Raw genomic sequence first — 25,753 nt, 5'->3', positions numbered from 1 at the left:
TCGGTTTTTGAATTGACTGATTACAGAACAGGCTAAACGGGGGATCGACAAGTGGTCAGGAGGCCACAGGGAGACACAAGACTGCAAGAAAGAGATGCAAAAAAAACAAACACATGGAGGGACAAACGTACTCCAATAGATTTTAAAGACGCTGCAAAGAGAAATAAAAATCAAATCAACGAGCTGCAGGAAGCAACGAAGAGACTCTAAAATGACCTTTAACATTCAACCGCCACAAAGAGACGTCTCACAGCAACAAGAAAGAAGCAAAACAAATACAGACGGACCCAAAAAAACAACAAAGAGACATTCACTCAAACAGTGACCCTCTGGAAACATGAAGCCGATGCTGAAGTGTAAAATCCTGCAGTTCCTCGAGCGTCCACTAGAGGCTGAGCTGCAGAAACACAGGAAGTCTATCAATCGTTAATCCGGCTTACAGATCGTGCAGCAGGAAGTGATTTAAATAAAGTCGGGAGTTAGTATTAAGCGTCTCCTCCGATGTGAGATTCACCCGGGTCTCCGATGGAAAGCTGACGGCTGAATGATCGACTGTCTGTGTTTGTTTGCTGCGCCCGATGTTCTTTCTCCCAGCATGCTGCTGTGCTGACGTCGTCGGCTGTTTTAAAGTAACGAGTGCTTTAAAAATGTCAGAAACTGTAACGGCGTTATTGAATCTGGAAAGTAAGTAAATCGTTACTAGTTAGCGCAAACGTTTGCACCGTTTAGTCAAACCGTTCCTTTATGTTGCGTCCGTCAGGCCTCAGGAGCCGAATCATGACGACATGATTTTGAAAAATTGCCATTTTGTTGATTCGATTGACAGAAAATTTTAATTTGTATTATTCATTATTTTTATTCTTAAATGTAATCTCAAACAAACAATAAAGTTAAGAAAAACAAACAAACATCTCAAATTTTGAATGAAACTCCGTCTGCACGTGTCGCCGCTCCGATCTGTTTGTGTGACGTGAGAGATCTCGTCTTTTGTTTTTCTTCTCCTCATACGGGGTGACGGGAAGCATCCGATGATTTGAGTCACTTCATTTTATCTTTCTCTCTCTCTCCAAACTTTGTGGCCTACTTTTCCTGCGCTTTGAAAAATTGTCTTTGGCGAGGGTTGGATGAAAGTTGTCGGGGGAGGGGAGCGCTGGGCAGAGGAAGCGAGTGAAGGCTTGCCCCTTTATCTTCCTGCCCAGACCTCCATCATGTCTGACTCTCTCTCTCTCTCTCTCTCTCTCTCTCTCTCTCTCTCTCCCTCTCTCATGTTGAGAGATTACTCATCGCCCATAGACTCTTACATCTCGAATAAAAAAAATAAAAACGGCGGCGGCTCGGCGTTCTGTGACAGACGGCTCTGAACGTGTGATGAAACACAAACACACTCTCTGATGCCTTCTCAGATCTGCGGGGGGATTTTTTTTCACACACACAGAATGAGATTTAAAATAGTTTAGAAGGTAATTAAGAGAGCGTGCGCGCTGTTACTGAAGTCGACTCGGCGTACGAGTGAAGTGAGCGTACGTCACAGATGTTGTACGCGGAGAGGAGGAGGAAGTGAGGTACGTTAGAAATGCGGAGTCGACCCTCGTCCTGCTTTTTTTTTAACTCCATGAAGGTTAGCCTCACTCGATTTTAAAAAGCTTGATCCTGGGGCGCTGGTGGCTCAGTGGTTAGAGTGAGCGCCCCATGTATGGAGGCTGTGGTCCTACAAGCGGGAGGCCCAGGGTTCAAATCCAACCTGTGGCTCCTTCCCCTCTCTCTCTCCCTGATTTCCACTTCTATCCACAGTCCTATCTCTCAATTAAAAAAAAACAAAAGGCACAAAAGCCCAAAAATACATCTTTAAAAAGGTCGATCCTAATTGGTCAAACGGATAACGGCCTGTGTCCACAAACGGTGTTTTGTGTGTTGGCAACGCCCGGTTTCAATACATATCCAAAGTAGTTCAACGTCTTCAGCGCTAACCATCCTGAGCGTTTAAACCCCCTCCTTCAATCAGCACACGTACCTGTATTTACAGCGTGTGTGTGTGAGGTCAGAGGTCAGAGTGAGGCTGCCGTCTCAGCAGAGCGGAGGCAGACGTGTAAATCTTCCGCCTCGTTAGCTTCTTGTTGTCAGACTACGACGACGACGACGGCGAGGAGAACACAGCAACATTGCATCGTGCTGACACAGACGCAGAAATCAATCCTCCGATTGGATGGATCCATCAATAAGTCAGACGGAGAACCAACGAGGCGAGGAAACCTGCTGACTGGTTAAAGAGGTGACTCCACTGCGCTGCGTCTCAGCTTCTATTTCTTCTATTTCTGCAGGATGTCGGAGCACGGAGCATCAGTTTAAAACAGATCGAGCGGGACAGGAAGTCAGACACCGAAACATTAAAAGAAGAATGTTCAACATGTTCCTCATAAATAAATCATAAAGTCTGTCCTGTGTAAATGTGTCTCTGAGTCCTGACTGTCTACAATGAGGGAGAAGCTCGAGTCCCGCTGGCTGTGTTGTTGTCAGAGCCGTGTTTACATGGACGGGACGGCCGGCTCCTCCCCTTGTGTATAAAAGCTGTTTTAGTCAAGAACTAGAGAGAAGAAGAAGAACATACTCACTGATTATTTGGATGTTAGTAAGAGTTTTTAGATCACGCTCATTCTGTGTCAGTTTACATGAAGCTACGAGCTAACTAAAGAGCGCTAACATTAGCATGCTAACACAACAATGTGAAGCTACCAGCTAACTAAAGAGCACTAACATTAGCATGCTAACACAACAATGTGAAGCTACGAGCTAACTAAAGAGCGCTAACATTAGCATGCTAACACAACAATGTGAAGCTACGAGCTAATTAAAGAGCGCTAACATTAGCATGGTAACACAACAATGTGAAGCTACGAGCTAACTAAAGAGCGCTAACATTAGCATGGTAACACAACAATGTGAAGCTACGAGCTAACTAAAGAGCGCTAACATTAGCATGCTAACACAACAATGTGAAGCTACGAGCTAACTAAAGAGCGCCGACATTAGCATGCTAACACAACAATGTGAAGCTACGAACTAACTAAAGAGCGCCGACATTAGCATGCTAACACAACAATGCAGGACACAGGTGATTGCAGCTTGTGTTTGACTCCTTCGGTTGAACGTGAGTGGAGAGGGGTTGGAGGTGTGTCTCTGGAGGAGAGCTGAGGCTTCAGTATGGAGGAGGTGTGGCCTAACAGCAGTTTGTTTTGGTTTCATGCTGGTGCTCAAGGGCGACATCTACTGGATCAAGTTGCACGTTCTTCCTTTAAGACATCCTGTTTATTTTCAAAATAAAACACTCTTGTCGGTTGAGAACAATGACCGTGTGTGTGTTTGTTGTTGTGTTTATAACGGGTTTATACCACATACATCGTATTATCTCTCGCTGTCATACATGACTCTGTAGTTACTGCGTTCAGACCGTGCTGCGCTCTGGTGGAAGTTCAGGGTTACAGGAAGAAATGAACGAGTGCTTTATTTCAACAATAGATCTAAAATGAGCTGGGAGGTCGAACTGTTCACATGGAAAGAAAGCCCATGTGGATAGGATCATAAAATAATAACGGGTTAGATGAGGACGTAAACACAGCAGCACACACACACACACACACACACACACACACACACACACACGTTAATAAAAACGCTTCGTCATGCCAGCGCTCTCCGCTCTCTTCCTGTTTTGTATTTCTGTTTCTGTTCTGAGCAGACGACCGTTTTACTACAGGAAGTGAGACTCTGTTTGTTTTCTCTCTTTAACCGCAGCGTGACAGAGAGCTGCGTTGCGTTCGCCGCGGCCGAGGAGGAAGCGGCCGTTGGGTTTGGTTTTTCATCATCTCGTGTCAGCTGTCATCCCCTCAGAGCGGAGACGCTGGACCGCCGCTCAACGCTCACTTCCTCTTTTCTCTGACTAGAGGACTAGCGGTCGGCTGAAAGTTAGTTTCAACATTCGAGGACTTTTTTTATCTTGCTGCATAAAAGTTGAGAAACAAGAAAAGAGAAAAAGTCAAGAAGAAGAAATAAGATTTTTTTTTGATGTGGGGCGTCGTTTTTAACCCTGAAGCCTTGTTCTCTCTGTCTCTCGTGTAGACGGACGAGGAAAACTTTTTTCTCAGTCAGCAGAACTCGTTAGCTTGTTAGCTCGTTAGCTTGTTGTACAAAGTGGTGATAACGCTGCATTAATAATATCCACATTTGTGTTCAAATGTTGACATTTGACCTTTTGTCAACGACAGAGAAAAAATGTATTAAGCTCAGCCCGAGCTGTTTATTGACGAGTGTTTGGATTTGAGTCAAAAGCTCGTCAATACAAAGCACCACACTTCAAAATAAAAGCACCACACTTCAGTTTGTCCACCTTCAAAATAAAAGCACCACACTTCAGTTTGTCAACCTTTAAAATAAAAGCACCACACTTCAGTTTGTCAACCTTCAAAATAAAAGCACCACACTTCAGTTTGTCCACCTTTAAAATAAAAGCACCACACTTCAGTTTGTCCACCTTTAAAATAAAAGCACCACTCTTCAGTTTGTCAACCTTCAAAATAAAAGCACCACACTTCAGTTTGTCAACCTTCAAAATAAAAGCACCACATGTCAAACTGTTTGCCAGGGGACTCTAAAATCCACAGAGCAAAAGACTCAAATATTTAGCAAAGTTATAGAGATGAGAAAAAAGTTCCTTTAAGAGGCAGAAACCTGGAGCAGAAGCAGACTCGTGATGAACAGACATCGTCTGAGTACAGGACGAGACAAACTGAGAAACCACAACATGACAGACGGACGCCCCCTTTATTCTCCTGTTTCTCTTTGACTCACAGGAAGTGAGAGTCCTCCTGAAGAAGTGAGAGTTTCTCGATGATGTCACATTCGTTTTGACAGTTACAGGATTTTCCCGCCTTTTTCTCTCGATCGCATGAGAGCGTTGACCCAGGAGTTGAGGTCGCTCTGTGTTGTGTTGCAACAAATGAGGAAGTAAGTGTTACACACACTCTGCTGCGTCCTACAGTCTGACCGCAGAAACACACGATCTACGATCACAACAACTGAAAACTCAAACAGTGTGTAGCTGCCGTATCAGCACGAGAAAGAGGAAGTCAAACAGAAAGAGAGACACTTGATGTGTTCACGTCCTGATGAAAGAAGAAGTAAAGACGTTAAGTCGCTGTGAGGTGAACTTTTAATCACTGAGGAAGAAAAACATAAAAACAGGAAGTTTAAATTCTGCTAGTGAGCTCGACAGCGATTTAAAAAGATCATATTAATATTTATATCCATGACTGAAATGTTGACCTTTTGTCAAAACCGAAGAAGAACTTTGTTCAGCTCACCTGAAGGACGAGCCTTTTTGTCTCTCACCTAGAGACACAAAATCACTTAGAGATGCATTTACAGATTGATCCAAAATAAGTTATCAGGATATTTTCAGGAGTGAATATTTGAAAACATTTTTTATTTTCAGTCCTCCATGAGAACGTCTCCAGCAGTATAAAAACTTCTTAAACACATGTCATGATAACCAAATCAAATATGACAGTAGAACATTTTCATTCCTCCACACTTCAGCTCAGTATATTTCTCAGCGCTCTGTTATTGATCCTGGGCGTGTGAGGAGAACCGGAGCTGCAGGTTTTTCCCGTGGCGGCGGGGGGATTTTGTGTGTTTGGCTCCGACGTGGAGTTGAATCACCTGATGATGAAACTGTGATGCAAACAGAGCTGAACGCTGCGCGGCTCGATGCTGCTGCAGGCTCTTCTGGCAGAACTACACAGCCTCCGACACGTCTCACCAAAATAAAATAAAATCAAATAAAGCCTTTTGATGCCGACATGCTCGGCGGGGATAAATCCGGCGTGACTCTGGCATTTTCTCATTTGATGTTCTTTAATGTTTATTCTGACTAAAGATGGTTTTAATCGGGTTAGTCAGACCTCTCGGCCTCGTCGCTCTGATTAACCATCAGGAGAGAAACCAACAGTACACAGAGATTCTTCTCTTCTAAGATTTAAAATCGATTCATAACTTCCAGTCAGTCCCTGCTAAGTGCTAACGCTAGCTCTTTAACTCAGTCGAATGCCAAAAGGAGCAGCAAGAATGACTGGAGTCGATCTTGATGTATGTACTCATTCATAAATAGTCTTTGAATCCATGGATCAATGATCAATTGAAAATCGTTTCTGAATCGAATCGTGAGATTCCCAGGCCGAGTACACAGAGTTAAAGGCGGAGTCTGTAGCACGTCGTCCGATGGCTCTGTCTCTGACTTTGAGAGGCTGCAGCGAGTTAAGAAGAGGGCTGAAACGATTCCTCGAATAACTCGAATAATCGGAGGACAAAAAATCCTCGAGGAAAAATTTTCGCATCGGACTTCACTTCCTGCTCGGCTCAGCGTTACCGCACGGTGCAGGAAGTGTCTGCACGCGACCTCTACGATCTCCGTGCACGTAATAAATTGCATTCTGTTTTCTGTTCGTCAGTTTGTTGTTCTCCTCTCTTTTGTGGATGTTGTCATTCAGTTGGATTACACATAGCATTGATATGAAGTAAAAAATGTGAACGGCTAGGTCGGGAAAATCTCCGGAGCGGTCGTCCTCTAATTATCTAGAAATGATCCGGAGTGCATTCTCTCTCTCTCTCTCTCTTTATTTGTTTTTGCATTTCAGAAAATGTCTTCTTTTAAAAATCACAAAGGATGTAGCCCACCATGGCACTTATATGCACTAAATGGGACGGCTGTGTCTCTGTTGGTAGAGTCGTCGCCTCTCAACCGGAAGGTCGAGGGTTCGATCCCCAGCTGAGCAACATGTTGATGTGTCCTTCGGCAAGACACTTAACCCCGCATTGCTCCCGTTGCTTCGGCGGCGGTGTATGACTGGCATTACTCTCTGATGTGCTAAGTGAATTATAACAATTGTAAATGGGTAAGATAATAATATGCAATACAATTTTCTTTTTTTCTTTTTGAAAAATGTTCTCTTTTGTAAATTGACTATTGCTCTTGTAAAAAATGTAAAAAAGTATTTCTTATCCAGATACTCAATTACTAAAATAATCGATAGCTGCAGCCCTAGTTAAGAGTAATGCATGAAAGACGTGAAGCTTCCTGGCCCCGTGTTGAAGACGTGAAGGCGGCCCTGCAGGGGGGAGACGGTTCACAGCCTCCATCGTCTCCGCAGGAAGCTGAAGCTGCAGAATGTTTTTCCTGGACGTGACCGTCCTCTACTTCTTCATCACTGTTTGTTTTTTATTCTACAACAAAGAAAGGAGAAGAGTCACCCCCAGGACAAGACTCACTGCAGGGGGGAGAGAGGGGGGGAGGGGGAGAGGGGGGAGGGGGAGAGGGGGGAGGCTAACAAGCTAACAAGCTCTGTTGGGGTAATTTCTATGAAATCCCCCCCCATCAGAATCAGACCCTCTGTTCCCCATGTTTATGTCCTGCTGTCCGTTGCATGTTCCCTTCTTTATTCTTTCTGTGTATGTGTGTGTGTGTGTGTGTGTGTGTGTGTGTGTGTGTGTGTGTGTGTGTGTGTGTGTGTGTGTGTGAGTGTGTGTATGTGTGAGTGAGTGTATGTGTGTGTGTGTGTGTGTGTGTGTGTGTGTGTGTGTGAGTGTGTGTATGTGTGTGTGTGTGTGTGTGTGTGTGTGTGTGTATGTGTGTGTGTGTGAGTGAGTGTATGTGTGTGTGTGTGTGTGTGTGTGTGTGTGTGTGTGTGAGTGTGTGTATGTGTGTGTGTGTGTGTGTGTGTGTGTGTGTGTGTGTGTGTGTGTGTGTGTGTGTGTGTGTGTGTGTGTGTGAGTGTGTGTATGTGTGTGTGTGTGAGTGAGTGTATGTGTGTGTGTGTGTGTGTGTGTGTGTGTGTGTGTGTGTGTGTGTGTGTGTGTGTGTGTGTGTGTGTGTGTGTGTGTGAGTGTGTGTATGTGTGTGTGTGTGAGTGAGTGTATGTGTGTGTGTGTGTGTGTGTGTGTGTGTGTGTGTGTGTGTGTGTGTGTGTGTGTGTGTGTGTGTGTGTATGTGTGTGTGTGTGAGTGAGTGTATGTGTGTGTGTGTGTGTGTGTGTGTGTGTGTGTGTGTGAGTGTGTGTATGTGTGTGTGTGTGTGTGTGTGTGTGTGTGTGTGTGTGTGTGTGTGTGTGTGTGTGTGTGTGTGTGTGTGTGTGTGTGAGTGTGTGTATGTGTGTGTGTGTGAGTGAGTGTATGTGTGTGTGTGTGTGTGTGTGTGTGTGTGTGTATGTGTGTGTGTGTGTGTGTGTGTGTGTGTGTGTGTGTGTGTTTGTTCAGATGCAGGGTGACAGCGGACATGAAAGGCCGGCTGGACGCCTCAATGAACCCACGACACCGACCTGCAAGTGTCACCTTTTGACCCCGAGCAGTGTGTGTGCGTGCGTGCGTGTGTGTGTGTGTGTAATAGCAGGAGGTATGTGGGTCACATTCCCAAACATAAAAGAATCGTCTTTGTTCACATTTTGGTGTGAAGTTTTTGGGGTTTTTTTTCCGTTTGTTTTATCCTGACGTGGTGCGTTCAGGGACACTCTGCAGGACATGTAAAACTCACAACAAACCTGAGTGAAGTCTACCTCCTCTTCGTACAAACAAAAAGTTCTGTGGCTCCTTTTCTACACGATTTCTGACTCTGCTGTCCTGCCTCTAAAAAAGTCTCAAAATGTGTGGGATTGAAAAACGATGGAGGAGGAAGACGACCTTCATTCAAAACTTCTCTGGGGGCGTCGCTGACAGAAGGCCCGATTATCTTGTAGTGTGGAAAAAAACCAACTCTGCTCACAACAAGGACTAAAGTGTCTCATAATGAAGGGGTTTTTGAGCGGCAGACGTTTTTTTCAGTGAATGTAACGGACTCGTGGTCGTCCTCGCTGATTGAGCCGTAGCTTCCTGACATGTGCGGCCGTAAAGATGAGAGACGGCGCTCGCAGAGGACGGTGAAACAGACGCTCAGAGCGAGAGCGTTAATGAACGAGCAGTCAGTGAAGGTGAACAGCTGCTCCGGCCTCAGACAAACACACATTTCAGAATAAGAATTCTTCCTGAGTGTGGTGTGAAGGTTTGAATCTAACAGTGTGGGCTGAAGGAACTTTTCAGAGATCGTCCAGAAGTTCAAACACACTCAAAGGCTTTAAATGTGATTTTTCACACTTAAATATATAAATCAAGTATCTCCTCTGAAAATAACTCTGTGAGTCATGACTGTCTACAATGGGTGTAACACCCGAGTCCCACTGTCTGTGATGTTTTCAGAGTTTTCAGAGTCCTATCTTCAGTTTGTTTACATCGCCCGGACGGCCGGCTGACTCCTCCCCTTGTGTATAAAAGTTGTTTAATTGAGGGACTAGAGAAAAGAAGAATAACATACTGTACTCACTGCTTAACTGTGTTTCTAGATCACGCTCATTTCAGGTAAATTTACATGCAGTGTGAAGATACGAGCATAATAAAGATAGCTAGCATTAGCATGCTAACACAACAATGCAGCACGAGTTGTTTTGGTTTCATGCTGGTGCTCAAGGGCGACATCTGCTGGATCAAAACATCACATATAAAGACTTTAAACACTTTCATCAGATTCATGTAATGATGTTTGGTTGGAATTAAAGCCGCAGATGTTTGGAGATGAAGTTAGCTTAAAGGTCCCATATTCTTCTTTTTCTGGTTTTATATGCTCTTTAGTGTGTTTTCCAAGTGTCCTGTGCATGTTTAGTCACATCTATGTGGAAAAATTCAAAGTCCGCGGAAACGCAGCTTCTCCTACCTCCTCCTGTTAGCTGTAGCATTAGCTGCATGTAACGCTCGGTTCTAGCCCCCCTCTCGATAAAAATGTGTCAGTGTGAGATCACTGATCTAAGCCCATTGGCTCGTTGTGGCCCTGCAGCTCATGTTGAAATTTCCGAGATGCGTGCTGAGCAACTGACCAATAACGACAGAGCGGATCGGCAGACCAATCAGAGCAGACTTGGCCCACGTGGGGTCTAACAGTGTGGGCTCAGCAGAGCGTAGCTGACGGACTCAGAGCATAGAGGGAGCAAGGAGGAGCAGTACATGAAAACAGACACTTTTTTCAGACTTTATCTATTGTGAACGTACAAAAGTAGGAACATAGATTAAATATACCAACCCCAAAAAGGGCAGAATATGACCTCTTTAAACACACAATGGACCCTCTATTTTCCATGATGCCACTCGGTGCATCTTTCATGAGATATTTGTCCTCATTAGGGTTTGGATAAAACACAGATATGGCAACACAACATTATTCTGACTTATTGAAATGCCTTATTGTTTCAGAAACAAAACTTCTTCTGTCCTTAAACGACAGTGAACAGTTTTGGATAGTGCTGTCATATGTTCAGCAGCTCGTTGTCTTGTTTTTTTTTTTTTTGGGGGGGGGGGGGGGGGGAGTAGCGTTGAGTTACTGGTGGAGGGTTCTTTTCGTCCTCTGGCCGTCCTGCTCTCCATCAGAATAAAACGAGCTCGTGAATCTGACTTGACAGGACGTGGCTCGAGGCCCGGTTTAAACAGCTCCGGTTTTAAACGACGCAGGATTTCACCGCGGTGATGTGTCGTCGCCGTGGGAGCGCTCGGCTGCTTGGCAGGTTTACGGCCCCCCGGCTGCCGCAGCCTTCTGGTCGAGGTGTGGACGGGGGCTGAGCGCGAGGCCATCGTCGGGGCTGATTGATGCCGCGGGAGTTTAAACAGACAGAGAGACGCTGGTCACCTTGACTTCAGGAGAGATGGAACATTTCACTAACTGTGCAATCTGAGGTCAAATGTGTTATCTTGTTGGTGTTTAACTTCCTCTGAGGAAATGACTCAAGATGTTTGTCCGTTTCCTGGTAGTAAAGTAGTATGAACTTTCTGTTGAATTCAAAGCGAACAGGTGGAAGGAGAAAGAAACTAAACTAAGCGTCTAAAAAAAGCCAGGAACATGAACGGTGTACGGCAGTTTTAGGTTTAGAGGAAAAACAGAAATCAAAAGATTAGGCTCTCAAACTGAAAAAACATCTTCTATAACAAGACAGGAACAAAGCCAAGTGGTTTGAAACTTTGGGTAGGAAACTTTAGAGGAAACCAGAAAGACTGAGATAGACTTGGATAAAAGTGTCCAAATCCACATGTATGTCAAATTTTCAAACGACTCGGTTGTGATGTAATTCCCAGCTCTGAGGTAAATTGGAAGGCATCATAGTTCAGTGTTTGTGCGATGGAGGAAATGCAACCCAACCCCAAAATCATGCCTCAAAGCGGCATATAAAAAAATCTTTGAAAGTATTTCCTGCGTGTTGCACTGGGTGTCCATCACACAGCGACGAGAAGGCAAAGAAACTGAAACGACAAAAACTAAATCACTATCGGACGGCCAAGTTGGTCGTCTTTAAAACAGAAAGTTAGGGGTTTTGATCCCCAGCTCCTGCAGCCACATGTCCAAGGTGTCCTTGGGAAAGACACTTAACCCCAAGTTGCTCCCACTGATTCTTCAGCTGTGTGTGAATGTGTATGAATGGATGAGTTAATACTGATGGACTCTTTACTCAGCAGCCTCTACCATCAGTGTGTGAATGGATGAGTTAATACTGATGGACTCTTTACTCAGCGGCCTCTACCATCAGTGTGTGAATGTGTGTGAATGGATGAGTTAATACTGATGGACTCTTTACTCAGCGGCCTCTACCATCAGTGTGTGAATGTGTATGAATGGATGAGTTAATACTGATGGACTCTTTACTCAGCGGCCTCTACCATCAGTGTGTGAATGTGTATGAATGGATGAGTTAATACTGATGGACTCTTTATACAGCGGCCTCTACCATCAGCGTGTGAATGTGTATGAATGGATGAGTTAATACTGATGGACTCTTTACTCAGCGGCCTCTACCATCAGTGTGTGAATGTGTATGAATGGATGAGTTAATACTGATGGACTCTTAACTCAGCGGCCTCTACCATCAGTGTGTGAATGTGTATAAATGGATGAGTTAATACTGATGGACTCTTTACTCAGCGGCCTCTACCATCAGTGTGTGAATGTGTATGAATGGATGAGTTAATACTGATGGACTCTTTACACAGCGGCCTCTACCATCAGTGTGTGAATGTGTATGAATGGATGAGTTAATACTGATGGACTCTTTACTCAGCGGCCTCTACCATCAGCGTGTGAATGTGTATGAATGGATGAGTTAATACTGATGGACTCTTAACTCAGCGGCCTCTACCATCAGTGTGTGAATGTGTATGAATGGATGAGTTAATACTGATGGACTCTTAACTCAGCGGCCTCTACCATCAGTGTGTGAATGTGTATAAATGGATGAGTTAATATTGATGGACTCTTTACTCAGCGGCCTCTACCATCAGTGTGTGAATGTGTATAAATGGATGAGTTAATATTGATGGACTCTTTACTCAGCGGCCTCTACCATCAGTGTGTGAATGTGTATGAATGGATGAGTTAATACTGATGGACTCTTTACTCAGCGGCCTCTACCATCAGTGTGTGAATGTGTATGACTGGATGAGTTAATACTGATGGACTCTTTACACAGCGGCCTCTACCATCAGTGTGTGAATGGATGAGTTAATACTGATGGACTCTTAACTCAGCGGCCTCTACCATCAGTGTGTGAATGTGTATAAATGGATGAGTTAATACTGATGGACTCTACTCAGCAGCCTCTACCATCAGTGTGTGAATGGATGAGTTAATACTGATGGACTCTTAACTCAGCAGCCTCTACCATCAGTGTGTGAATGTGTATGAATGGATGAGTTAATACTGATGGACTCTTTACTCAGCGGCCTCTACCATCAGTGTGTGAATGTGTATGAATGGATGAGTTAATACTGATGGACTCTTTACACAGCGGCCTCTACCATCAGTGTGTGAATGTGTATGAATGGATGAGTTAATACTGATGGACTCTTAACTCAGCAGCCTCTACCATCAGTGTGTGAATGTGTATGAATGGATGAGTTAATACTGATGGACTCTTTACACAGCGGCCTCTACCATCAGTGTGTGAATGTGTATGAATGGATGAGTTAATACTGATGGACTCTTTACACAGCGGCCTCTACCATCAGTGTGTGAATGTGTATGAATGGATGAGTTAATACTGATGGACTCTTTATACAGCGGCCTCTACCATCAGCGTGTGAATGTGTATGAATGGATGAGTTAATACTGATGGACTCTTTACACAGCGGCCTCTACCATCAGTGTGTGAATGTGTATGAATGGATGAGTTAATACTGATGGACTCTTTACACAGCGGCCTCTACCATCAGTGTGTGAATGTGTAGGTGGGACCTGCGGTGTAAAAGAGCTTTGAGCAGTTAGAAGACTAGAAAAGAAATATACAAACTCAGCCGTCACCTCGGCAGTGCGAATGCCGCCAAAAAAAGTCCACATGGTGTGTAGTCGTCAGGGAACTTCCTAGTGCATCCTTCCTCTTTAAAAATTCTCCAGAAATCACCTAGAGGAGCTAACACCGGGTGCAAAAGATCGAGAAAAAAATCCCCCGTGACATCATTTGCAACTTATTTTAAAGTGCTGCGAGCAGAAGAATTCATAAATCCCCTTTGAGATCTGAAGAGAGGCTCATTCTTCTGAAGATTTGATCAGGGAAACACAAAAAAAATGCAAATGTGCAAGATTTTTAAAATGTTTATTCTGAAAAAAAACCAGCATTTTTTATATTTGTAAGACTTCTGTCCACGTGCATCGACTGTTCCAGGACTCTCGAAGGAGCAAAGGTTCATGGAAGACTTCCAGCAATCGGAGCCAAGTGAGCGTTTGGACGGAGGGATGTTTTCTCTCCGCGGGGGGGGGGGCTTAGGAAAACTTAACACAGCTGCCATCTTGTTTTTGTTTCATGTAGAGACACTGAGGAGCGTCCAGACGTCGGGCCGGGTCAAAGCTTTCTTTCTCTCTATTTTTTTTTTAAAACGCACAAAGACGAAGACAGATGGAGATTCATTTTTCATCTTTCAGGAGCCGGGATATTTTCCAACTGCACACCATCAGCGACACTAAAAATACAGTTTTTAAAAATAGCCGAAAGATCTGATTCTGTTGATCCTGGAGAGGTAAGATGGTCATCATTCCTCAGCAGAGTTCATGTTGAGAACTTCAGGAAGTACAATCTGATAATAGAGAAACCTGTCACAGACTCAGAGTCATGCATGAACACAGATTATTCCTCATCATTTTAATGTTTCAAACCTGCAGGAGTGACATCAGAGACCATGAAGTGTAAAATCCTGCAGTTCCTGGAGTGTCCACTAGAGGCTGGCTGCAGAAGCACAGGAAGTCACATACACACCCATTCTAAAAAGCCTGTTTTTACAGCAGAGATTAACATGTTTACAGCCTGGTTCAAAAAACCAAATAGGTGTGATTAGCTCATGTCTCGATGGACACACACTGTACGGGGGGTGAATGTTTTGATGACTCATCAGTTTTGATTTGATGAAGGATAAGAGTTATTCACAATAAGGCGTGTAGCTGACCTGATTGACAGGTGGGCGCGGTGTAACGGTTTGTCAGGAGGTTTAAAACCCGCCTCAGCTCCAGCTCTCAGCCTGTCGTTAGGTTGACTGAAAGTTAGACTGAGACAGCATTTCCAGCATGGAGACCTGGGGGAGGGGTTACTGCCCTTTGTGATGTCATGAAGGGAAAATCTCCAAACGGCCTGTTTGAGCACACATTTTCTGAAAAGTGGAGCAGACAGAAGACGGAGATTTTCTCATCATTGGGGGGTTTGTAGACGGACTAGAGACAAATATTAGAGTTAGAGGAACATGGGAAAGTTTAGTTTACAGAATATGAGCCCCTTAAAGGACACAGGCCACACCCACACCGTCTTGAGAAATGATTAAGGCAGTTTTTTTCTGACATTTCTTAACCTTGTTTTTCACTCAGAGACTCTACTTTTTGTATGAACGTATTTCGGGATGCATTAAACATGAGATGTTGTTGTGCTTCCTGTTTAAGGTAAAAAAAAAAAAAACACTCTGTCCTCGGTGTGCGGACGCCACTGTGTCAGACATGTTGTTCCTGCTGATGAGTGGCGGTGATGATGGAGGATGGAGGACGGTCGCCCCTGCGGGCTCTAATGAACACAAACAGCTGCTCAGCGTCGGGTCGATACAGAACCAGCCGGTCAGTCGAGGACGAGACGAAAAAAAGACGGCGTTTACAGCAGCATTGTCATGGAGACGACATTGATTTTCCCTGCGAGGCGGCCGCTCTTTATTTTGACAAGACCGCCCGGTTTGTTCAGTGATAGGAAACATGAAGGAGGACGTCAATACTGACTCCATCTCCGTTTATAGACTTTTGATAACAGAGCCTGGAACAGCTGGTCCCACAGAGCGACAAATAAACACAAACATGAGACGCTGTGAGTCACATCGATTTCACCTGAGACGCTTTAAAAAAGATAACAAGATGTTTTTGTACTTAAAGCGTGCTGATCCTCCTCCTCTGTAGGGATCCTTTCTGGGATGATGTCACACACTTCAGTGTTTGAAGCTTAATTCAGGGGATTATGTTGTAGCCATCACAGCCGAGCACGCTCTGCAGCACGCTGCACTCTAAACGATTTGAGCCCACATGTGACCACAAATCACGACAGATTTAACACTTTTGTTCTGATGGTGTGTGGAGAGCAACGAGACGACCAACTCAGCACGCCACACACTTCACCATCAACCAGAGTCCCCACTCTCACAACTCGAACGCTGTGGAACACGACTCGCTGCACTACCGTGCTGCACGCTGACGCTGCCACTCTACTCAATACTCCCGTTTCAACAGCGAGTGCCGCAGTCCATCTCTGGAGCTTTACAGCAGCGCCACTACGCTCTGCTACGTTTTAAATAGCTCACTGCAAGAACACGTCAAAATGGAAAGTATAGCAGGTCAGGAATTTAGACAAAGAAACGCACAGTCCGGTCAATTTCAAAATAAAACACAACATACAAACTCCTGATAGTATTTTTCATCACTTTATCAACATGACGTCAAAACAGGCAACAAATCATCCTCAGAAAGACAAAACAACATGTTTATTTCTTTATTTCCGCGTGATCTTGTAGTTCTCCTGTGATCTTGTAGTTCTCCTGTGATCTTGTAGTTCTCTTGTGATCTTGTAGTTCTCCTGCGATCTTGTAGTTCTCCTGTGATCTTGTAGTTCTCCTGCGATCTTGTAGTTCTCCTGTGATCTTGTAGTTCTCTTGTGATCTTGTAGTTCTCCTGTGATCTTGTAGTTCTCCTGCGATCTTGTAGTTCTCCTGCGATCTTGTAGTTCTCCTGCGATCTTGTAGTTCTCCTGTGATCTTGTAGTTCTCTTGTGATCTTGTAGTTCTCTTGTGATCTTGTAGTTCTCCTGTGATCTTGTAGTTCTCCTGTGATCTTGTAGTTCTCCTGTGATCTTGTAGTTCTCTGTGATCTTGTAGTTCTCTTGTGATCTTGTAGTTCTCCTGTGATCTTGTAGTTCTCCTGTGATCTTGTAGTTCTCCTGTGATGTGTGTACAGCTGCTCATGGCTATGCTAACGGAGCCATTGGGGCAGGATGTGCACACACAGACTATGTGGAAATTGGCCCTTTATTTAGCATTTTTCTGGTTGTAGTGTGGTTTAGTTTTACACATCTGAGCGGCAGGTAAAGGAACATTGAATATCTGGCAAGCGATGGTGACCCCCTCACCATAACCACGGTGTAAATCAGCTGGTTTCAGCCTGTTGCTTCAGTGTTGCAGCAGGTGGCGTTCGTCTTTTCTACTGACCTCTGAACAACCTCGCCCGCTGCAGCTGAATCGTCCTTCTTACCTCAGATACTGTCTCCTCCCTCCTCCCTCCTCTCTCCTCACCGTTCGTTTCTCCTCCTCAGGCGCCACATCAGTCTCGCGATTGGGTGTGATCCTGGCTGGTAACCATGGCGACAGTTGCCTCTGCCAGCCAGCGGCAAAGGAACTCAAACGTGAGGACTGATGAAGGGCGGAGGAGAAGGGGAGAGAGGTCCATGGTGTGTGTGTGTGTGTGTGTGTGTGTGTGTGTGTGTGTGTGTGTGTGTGTGTGTGTGTGTGTGTGTGTGTGTGTGTGTGTGTGTGTGTGTGTGTGTGTTAGTGTGAGTGTGAGAGAGAGAGAGAGAGAGGATTGGTGGGAGGATGTCAGGAGGTAAAGACAGCCAGCTGTGTCCTCGGAGGTGGGCCACAGGTGTGTGTGTGTGTTCGGTGTGTGTGTGTGTTAAATAAACTACATAATCCACAGGGAGGTGTCAGAGCGCTGCTGATGATCCCTCTTTGTTTTCCGTCTCTTTGTCTAAAAATATATGAAAAATAAACATCATACGAATGAAATCAAACATTTGTAAAGAAATATTTTACATGAAGTTAAAAGGTGAAATGCAAACTAAAGGCCGAGTCCGCACGTTTAGAAATAAATACGATCTCATGTTGTGACTTTTTATATGAATATGAAACAAACAAACCATGGAGTCTGAAGAAGTGTGTGTGAGTGAAGACGTCTTCAAGGAGTCAGAAATATTCATAATTTGAAAACCGTTTGTGACGTGTGTGAAGAGTCCACTGAGATAAACGTCTCTCCGTCTCCCTGACAGGCCGCCGTCGTTGCAGCCATGTCTTAATGTGATAAAAATCTGTCTTTTCACTCCGAGATGAGTCGGCCTCAGTGAGAGCTCGTGGCAGCTCGGGGTCAATACGTGACGATCGACTGGTCTTTGAAGTCGACGGAGAGCAGCGGCATGCTAATCTCTGCTTTCAAAACTCCCCTCGCTCTCCTCGTCTGACAGCCGACGACGTTATCAGAGCGGACATGATCAAACGCTCAGCCGTCGGTCCTGCATGACAAAATCTCATCCCTGTGGGTTCATATGTGGGGTTTCTTTAATAACCATGCAGGGGTCAAATCAGGTCCAAGTCCGTTTGCGTTCAAAACAAAACAACAAATAAAGACGCTGCTGCTACTGTCTCATTCTAACCAGCACTGTGAGGCATTTATTCAACTGTTAATAAAAATCCTTAAACGTAATAAGGCTATAAATCACGACCACAGACTGTAAATATTAATGTTTGAAGCCTGAGTGACATCACCCATCTGTTCCTGCAGGGGGCGATGGAGTCCCATCGATGGCGGTCTCCATGCTGGAAATGCTGTCTCAGTCTAACTTTCAGTCAACCTAACGACAGGCTGAGAGCTGGAGCTGAGGCGGGTTTTAAACCTCCTGACAAACCGTTACACCGCGCCCACCTGTCAATCAGGTCAGCTACACGCCTTTTTGTGAATAACTCTTATCCTTCATCAAATCAAAACTGATGAGTCATCAAAACATTCACCCCCCGTACAGTGTGTGTCCATCGAGACATGAGCTAATCACACCTATTTGTTTTTTTGAACCAGGCTGTAAACATGTTAATCTCTGCTGTAAAAACAGGCTTTTTAGAATGGGTGTGTATGTGACTTCCTGTGCTTCTGCAGCCAGCCTCTAGTGGACACTCCAGGAACTGCAGGATTTTACACTTCAGCATCGGCTTTGTTTGCCTCTTGATCACTCAGGCTGGCTGCTACACATGAAACATGTCCGAGACGAGGCGGTCATCACGTCACACATTAAACTTTAAGAGTGGAAAACAACCTGCTGAAAACACACAGCGGCGGCGCCATGAATAAATGAGGATCCAAGTCCTGTGATGTCAGAGGAGGCTCACATTGGACTCGTCACAGACGCAGACACCTGTCGGGGATCAGGTGACCTCCAGCGTTGGCTTCCTCTCACCGGTCCAGGATGGATTACAGCGTTGAATACTGAGTGTGGGAAAAGGAGGTCTGGCTGTCAAAAGGGCGTGACAGTGGCGTGTTTCGGGCTCATTGTGTCGCCATGCAGGTGGATTTGAGTTTCATGTGTTGTGTCGTTGTTCTGTGTCATGTATACATGCACTTACCCCGGACAGCACGCCCTGCACCATGAATGTAAACGGACAGAGTGTGACACGATATGGCGTTTAAGGTGTTCCTACACTGTATTGTCTGGGAGGCTGAGCTGTAACTCTGATTAAAGACGGACACACCCTCCATGGTTAGTTTCAGTTTCCCAATGCTATCGACTTCTCAGCAGGGGGGCGGGACCAGAATTTGAATCTCACGGTATCCATATACCTGTTTTGGTACCACAGCACTGCAAACATGCCGGAGCAAAGAGCCTCAGAAGAGATCGAGCGGGACAGGAAGTCAAACCCTGACACAACAATAAAACATCCTGTTTTATTTTCAGAATAAAACACTCCTTTTTGACGCTTCAGAATAATAACCTTATGTGTGTTTGTTGTTGTGTATATGAAGGTTTTTTACTACATACATCGTATTATCTCGCTCTGTCGCTGGTGAATCTGTAAAATTACTGCAGGAATGATTTTGACTCTGCTCTCCAGCTGTCCTGCTGTGCTGCGAGGGTGAGTGTAGCATTGGTATGAAGACAAATATTCTCATTATAGCGTCGTATAGAGCAGGGGTTCTCAAACTTTTTTAGACCATGGACCCCTTTCAGGTGAGACAAGGACCCACTCAGTATCGTAATGTTGATAAGCATATATTAATATTATGTAATAATGTACTATGTACTTTGCAGCGATAGAATTAAGCTACATTTATTCTTTTCAAGTAATTCATTTTATAAACTTTGAGAAAATGTTGCTCCGAGGTGTTTTTTTTGTTGTTGTTTTTTTATAGTTGCTCACTATGAAGTGACCGACATGTCACGATTATATCAGAATTGATCTAAAGGCACAAAACTAAAGTGGGCGGGAGTACTGGACAAAATAGCTGATTTTATTGGTGCAAGAGGTCCTAGTTTGTAGATATGCTTTTTCAATGATATAGCACACTTTTACAATTGTTGGTAAACTATTCCGCGGACCCCAAGCTATGGTTCGCGGACCCCACTTTGAGAATCATTGGTATAGAGGACTCTGTTGCTTCGTCTGCTACTTGTGCATCTTTTTTTTAGGGTCACGTCTTACCTCAGGAGACCCTCCCCCCCCCCCCCCCCCCCCCCCCCTGTCTGACAGAGATATTCTCCAGCTTTGAGGTGCAATGGTGAACAGCCAGGTCAGGAGAACATCTGGAGCTTTCCTCCTGAAATGATCTAGATATTTTCAGGAGTGCAGATGTGGAAACAGCTTCAGTTAAAGTCGAATCAGATTCATTGTGGGAGTTGCAGTCCAGTCATTGTGGTGAGTTTGTGTTTATGTGTGTGTAGCAGGGGAATGACATTCCTCTGTTTTGCCACAGAGATGATAAGTGCAGTTCAGACAGAACACATGACCTCCAGCCAGATGCTGGCCAGCGGTCAGTAATGAGCGGGGTGGAGGCCGAGGAGGAGATCTCTGAATGTTCCTCAGAGTCTTTCCAGGACAAAAAAAAAACCTAAGAAGAAGAAGAAGGGAGAGGAGACATAGAGGAACGATGAAGCAGCTAAATTCACTTTCCTGACACATTGTTTTACTCTCATCAAGATGTGAGGCTCGCTGAGGTGGGGTCAGATGTGGGAGGTTATAAATACTCTTGGGCTCCTGTGCTGTGGGTTTCTGAGTCCACAGAAGCAACATGTGAACCTGTCGTTGAGCCTTACTTACCTGGCAGTTCCTCTGAAAACTGAGCCTTTTCGCTCATGCTCTCTATGATGTTTATAATTTAGACTGCAGTACCCATTTTAAACACTAGGTGTCACAGTTACATACTGCTCCTTTAATGTGAATCCCTCAAATGTAACAAGTAACAGGTCACAAAACTCAAAGCCAGGTAGCCAATCAAAAAGAAGAGAAACACAGTCCGGGAACATTTTACCATTAAATGAAACTACTTCAGTATTCAGTACTCGGACTCCGACATCATCATCTCATTGGCAGTTTAAACTCAGCAGGACAGATCTCTGCTTTTTCACGTCTTTTTTCATCGATTTCCGTGAAGACGAAGGCTCCAGCTGTGTCCCCGTGGCCGTCGTTTTCTTCTCTCCACTTCATAAGAAGATTCATTTAAAGAGCTAAAGAGCTTTTTAACTCCTGTTCATCTCCTCCTCTCTGTCTGCTGCAACCCACCAGCGTGAGCCGAGGACACAGATTCATCTTGACATTTTCAGACGAGTTTTATCATTGAGCTGTTATGAAAGACGTTTGTCCTTCACTTTCACATTTTTTGTGTCTGCCTGAAAATTATTGCATTAACTTCAGTCTCAACCGCCAGTGTCTCTTCAGAGAAATTCTTATTTTATGTAGCTTTGGGTCTAAATAACTCATTGGGATCCAAATAATTAATGAGTAAGTTTGGAATTGCCCTGATGGATTCCTTCAGCCTGCAGCCGTAAAACAGGCTGTCATGACGGAAACTAAATATTTGGGGATGCCAGTGAGGCTCTAATTGTCTGAAAAAAAAGGTCTTCCTCTGTAACAAAAAGCTCTATATTGTCAGACAGTTAACTGCCAATTTCCACATACTCAGGTCATGACGTGGTCCGTTAGCGCCGCACACTATTGCGCCGTTTGCTATCACTGGTCCATTTCAAAATAAAACTAAATAAACAGACTCCGGAGCGTATATTTCATCACTTTATCAACAGAAAGACAAAGTAACACGTTGTTTCCAAGCTGTTCTTTTTATTCCCGTGTGATCTTGTAGTTCTCCTGTGATCTTGTAGTTCTCCTGTGATCTTGTAGTTCTCCTGTGATCTTGTAGTTCTCTTGTGATCTTGTAGTTCTCTTGTAATCTTGTAGTTCTCCTGTGATCTTGTAGTTCTCTTGTAATCTTGTAGTTCTCCTGTGATCTTGTAGTTCTCCTGTGATCTTGTAGTTCTCCTGTGATCTTGTAGTTCTCCTGTGGTATTGTAGTTCTCTTGTAATCTTGTAGTTCTCCTGTGATCTTGTAGTTCTCTTGTGATCTTGTAGTTCTCCTGTGATCTTGTAGTTCTCCTGTGGTCTTGTAGTTCTCTTGTAATCTTGTAGTTCTCCTGTGATCTTGTAGTTCTCCTGTGATCTTGTAGTTCTCCTGTGGTATTGTAGTTCTCTTGTAATCTTGTAGTTCTCTTGTGATCTTGTAGTTCTCCTGTGATCTTGTAGTTCTCTTGTAATCTTGTAGTTCTCCTGTGATCTTGTAGTTCTCTTGTAATCTTGTAGTTCTCTTGTGATCTTGTAGTTCTCTTGTAATCTTGTAGTTCTCCTGTGATCTTGTAGTTCTCCTGTGATCTTGTAGTTCTCTTGTAATCTTGTAGTTCTCCTGTGATCTTGTAGTTCTCCTGTGATCTTGTAGTTCTCTTGTAATCTTGTAGTTCTCCTGTGATCTTGTAGTTCTCTTGTAATCTTGTAGTTCTCTTGTGATCTTGTAGTTCTCTTGTAATCTTGTAGTTCTCCTGTGATCTTGTAGTTCTCCTGTGATCTTGTAGTAATCTTGTAGTTCTCCTGTGATCTTGTAGTTCTCCTGTGATCTTGTAGTTCTCTTGTGATCTTGTAGTTCTCCTGTGATCTTGTAGTTCTCCTGTGATCTTGTAGTTCTCTTGTGATCTTGTAGTTCTCTTGTGATCTTGTAGTTCTCTTGTGATCTTGTAGTTCTCCTGTGATCTTGTAGTTCTCCTGTGATCTTGTAGTTCTCCTGTGATCTTGTAGTTCTCTTGTGATCTTGTAGTTCTCCTGTGATCTTGTAGTTCTCTTGTGATCTTGTAGTTCTCCTGTGATCTTGTAGTTCTCTTGTGATCTTGTAGTTCTCCTGTGATATTGTGACCCTTGAGTACAGCTGCTCATGGCTGCGCTCACTCTCTAGAAATGGACTTAGTGGCCTGTTTCACTGCTGCAGGCTGAAGCAATAGCTTTCGCAGGTTGCTGTCGTCTGCACTAATGGGACATTGGCAGAAAAAAAAAAGAAGTTTTAGGTGTGCACCTTTCTCATGCGCATCAGAAACTATCCCGCACAAGGAAGTTTCCCGTGCTCACAGGAAGGTTTCTATCTTTCTGTCTCATAGGATGAGCTGAACTGAATTTTGAGCAAGCAATACTTTTTAGTACGCATGAAAAACGTTTTCCTGTGAGTATGGGTTAGTTTCTGTTCCTCACCAGAAACTCTTGTTCTGCCCATGTCCCTTTAGGGCCTCGGTGTTTTACAGCGCCAACATAAAAGATAAATGTAAGCCTCTTTGTGCATATTTTTAGTAAAGTCATATTTCGCTGGATGCATGACTGTTTGCACAGCTGATGAACACGTGTGTGGTCAGCCTCGGTCGTCGCTGCGTTGAAGATGTACATTAAACATGTGTGGCTCTGAACTGCGTCTGGGATTTATAAAAGCCGCCGTAATCAAATAACTCAAACAGAGGAACGATCCTGAGGCCACACTGAATGTGTATATACATCACTGATCAACACACTGCAGGGAGGCATCAAACACCGGCGGCCATTTTTCAACAACTGTAAACAAACACGGGCACGAACAAACGGAAACCAGATGTGTGCGCAGAGTCAGACATCAACACAAACTGTGTGAGTCTCACGAAACAAGAAGAATGAACACTCTGGGATCTCTGCAGTTAAAACATCTGGGGTTTCTACATCTTCACAGACTCACATGTTTCATTAACCTCACTGATTCAAAATAAAACTGGAGGATTTGTGTTTTTATGCTCAGATTTTAAAGGTCTCATATTCTGTAAACTACACTTCTCCATGTTTCTCTAACACGAATATGAGTCTAGTCCGTCTACAAACCCCCCAATGATGAGAAAAGTCCATCCTCTCCGTCTTCTGCCTGCTTCACTTTTCAGAAAATGTGTGCTCAAACAGGCCGTTTGGAGATTTTCCCTTCATGACATCACAAAGGGCAGTAGCCCCTCCCCCAGGTGGGTGACACTCCCACAGCTAGGTGTTTGTTCTGCCCTCTGAGTCTGCCTTCTCACCGTAAACAATAGGACATGGAGCGAGAAAGACCGAGTACAAATGTTGTTTTGTTAGCTAATACCAGACGATAACAACACACTATGCAACAAAAATAACATGACAACATGTCCACTGATAGAACTTGTATGATACAATCGGTTTCACCATGAAGAGACACAAAACGACAACGACCACAGAGATATACAAAATGGAGACAAGGACACAATATGACCATAAAGAGATACAAAACAACCACAAAAATACACAATTACAAGACAACAAATACAAAAACCAAAACAACAAACAGCTTGTATTGTGTATGTTTGTGTGTGTGTGTGTGTGTGTGTGTGTGTGTGTGTGTGTGTGTGTGTCCTCCTCCTCCTCCCAGCAGACGGCCGCTCTGTGGGGTTTCCTGTGTCTGGATGCAGCAGGTGAGGAGATTCTGCTCGGTAACCCATCGTCATGGAAAAGCCTCCCACTCCTGTGATTGGTGGAGAGCCGCAGCTGGAGGTGTGTGAGGCTATCTTCTGTCAGAGGTTCCAGGCTCGATGCGGAGCGGCTTCATCTTTTACACCATTTTAAATACAAAGAGTTCATCACACACGTTCTTCAGTAAAAGCTGAACATCAGGAGCTGAGTATTTATGCAGAGGGGTTACATAAGGTCGCATTATCGAGTTTACAAACTGATCATAAAAACACATCTTCTCTCTGACTATTAAGAGGAGAGACATGTGTGTGTGTGTGTGTGTGTGTGTGTGTGTGTGTGTGTGTGTGTGTGTGTGTGGATATGAGAACTCAAAATATGATCCCCACCATCAGTACCGCCACAGGTGTACCATCATCATTAGGGAAATACTGAGAAGTGAAGAGGCAGGGTTGGTAATTTCCTCCAGATCCACTTTTTAAGATTTTTGTTGAAGTTGTCTTTAGGTCCTGACAGACATTAATAACTCATGTTCTCTGAAAAAGGAACAAAGAAAATCCATCATCTGTATCAGTTTGTAAGTCTGTAAAAACTTCAATCAATGTCTGCCACGAGGTACCAATCTGATGAACCAATCAGACGCCTCCCTGTCTCCCTGCTCACTCTCTATCTCTTGCGTGCTCTAGCTCACACTCAAAGAGCGTCACCGATGACTTTAGGAGTTTATACTGTGAGTTTACTGACCGCTGAATGAGACATGAGACGACGTAGTTTCTATGTTTTGAGACAACCTCTCTTCCCTCTGTGACAGCGAGATTTTAACCTTTTTATTCTCAACATGTAGCTCAAACCGCCATGTTTCTTTTGCCCCTGTCGTCATGTCCTTTTCATCCCTCTTTCTGTCCTCCTCCTCCTCCTCCTCTTCGTCCTCCAGGGTTGACCATGGGGGAGCCTCTTATACAATTACAGCCGGTGCGGAGCCATAATTTCATTTTCCTCTCTCGCTCTCTGTTGTTGTAGACGAGAATAAAAGGGGGCTGCTGTACCTGGAGAATTCATAATGGATCAGAGAGCGTGGGATAAAAATAGCTGAGGACGAGGAGGGAAGGGGGTGGAGAGAGGGGGCATATGACTCCTCCAGCAGAGAGGCCTGTAGTTTACATTTGAACCTCTTGTTGCTCTGGGAGAGCGGCGGATGGTGAAGCCCCCCCCCCCCCCTCCTTGGCAGACATCACATTGAACCCAGCGCTGGCTTCTTCAGGCTCCTGATTGAAGTCAGATGTTTGGCTCTGTTGGCGGCTCTTCCTCTGTTATTCAACTCAGGCCTGATGAATGAGCGGGTTTCAGTGTTTTATAACGAACA

This window comes from Labrus mixtus, chromosome 2, assembly GCF_963584025.1.
Source record: "Labrus mixtus chromosome 2, fLabMix1.1, whole genome shotgun sequence".
Lineage (NCBI taxonomy): Eukaryota > Metazoa > Chordata > Actinopteri > Labriformes > Labridae > Labrus > Labrus mixtus.
The sequence above is the reverse complement of the archived record's forward strand: the minus strand, read 5'-3'. Positions refer to the sequence as shown.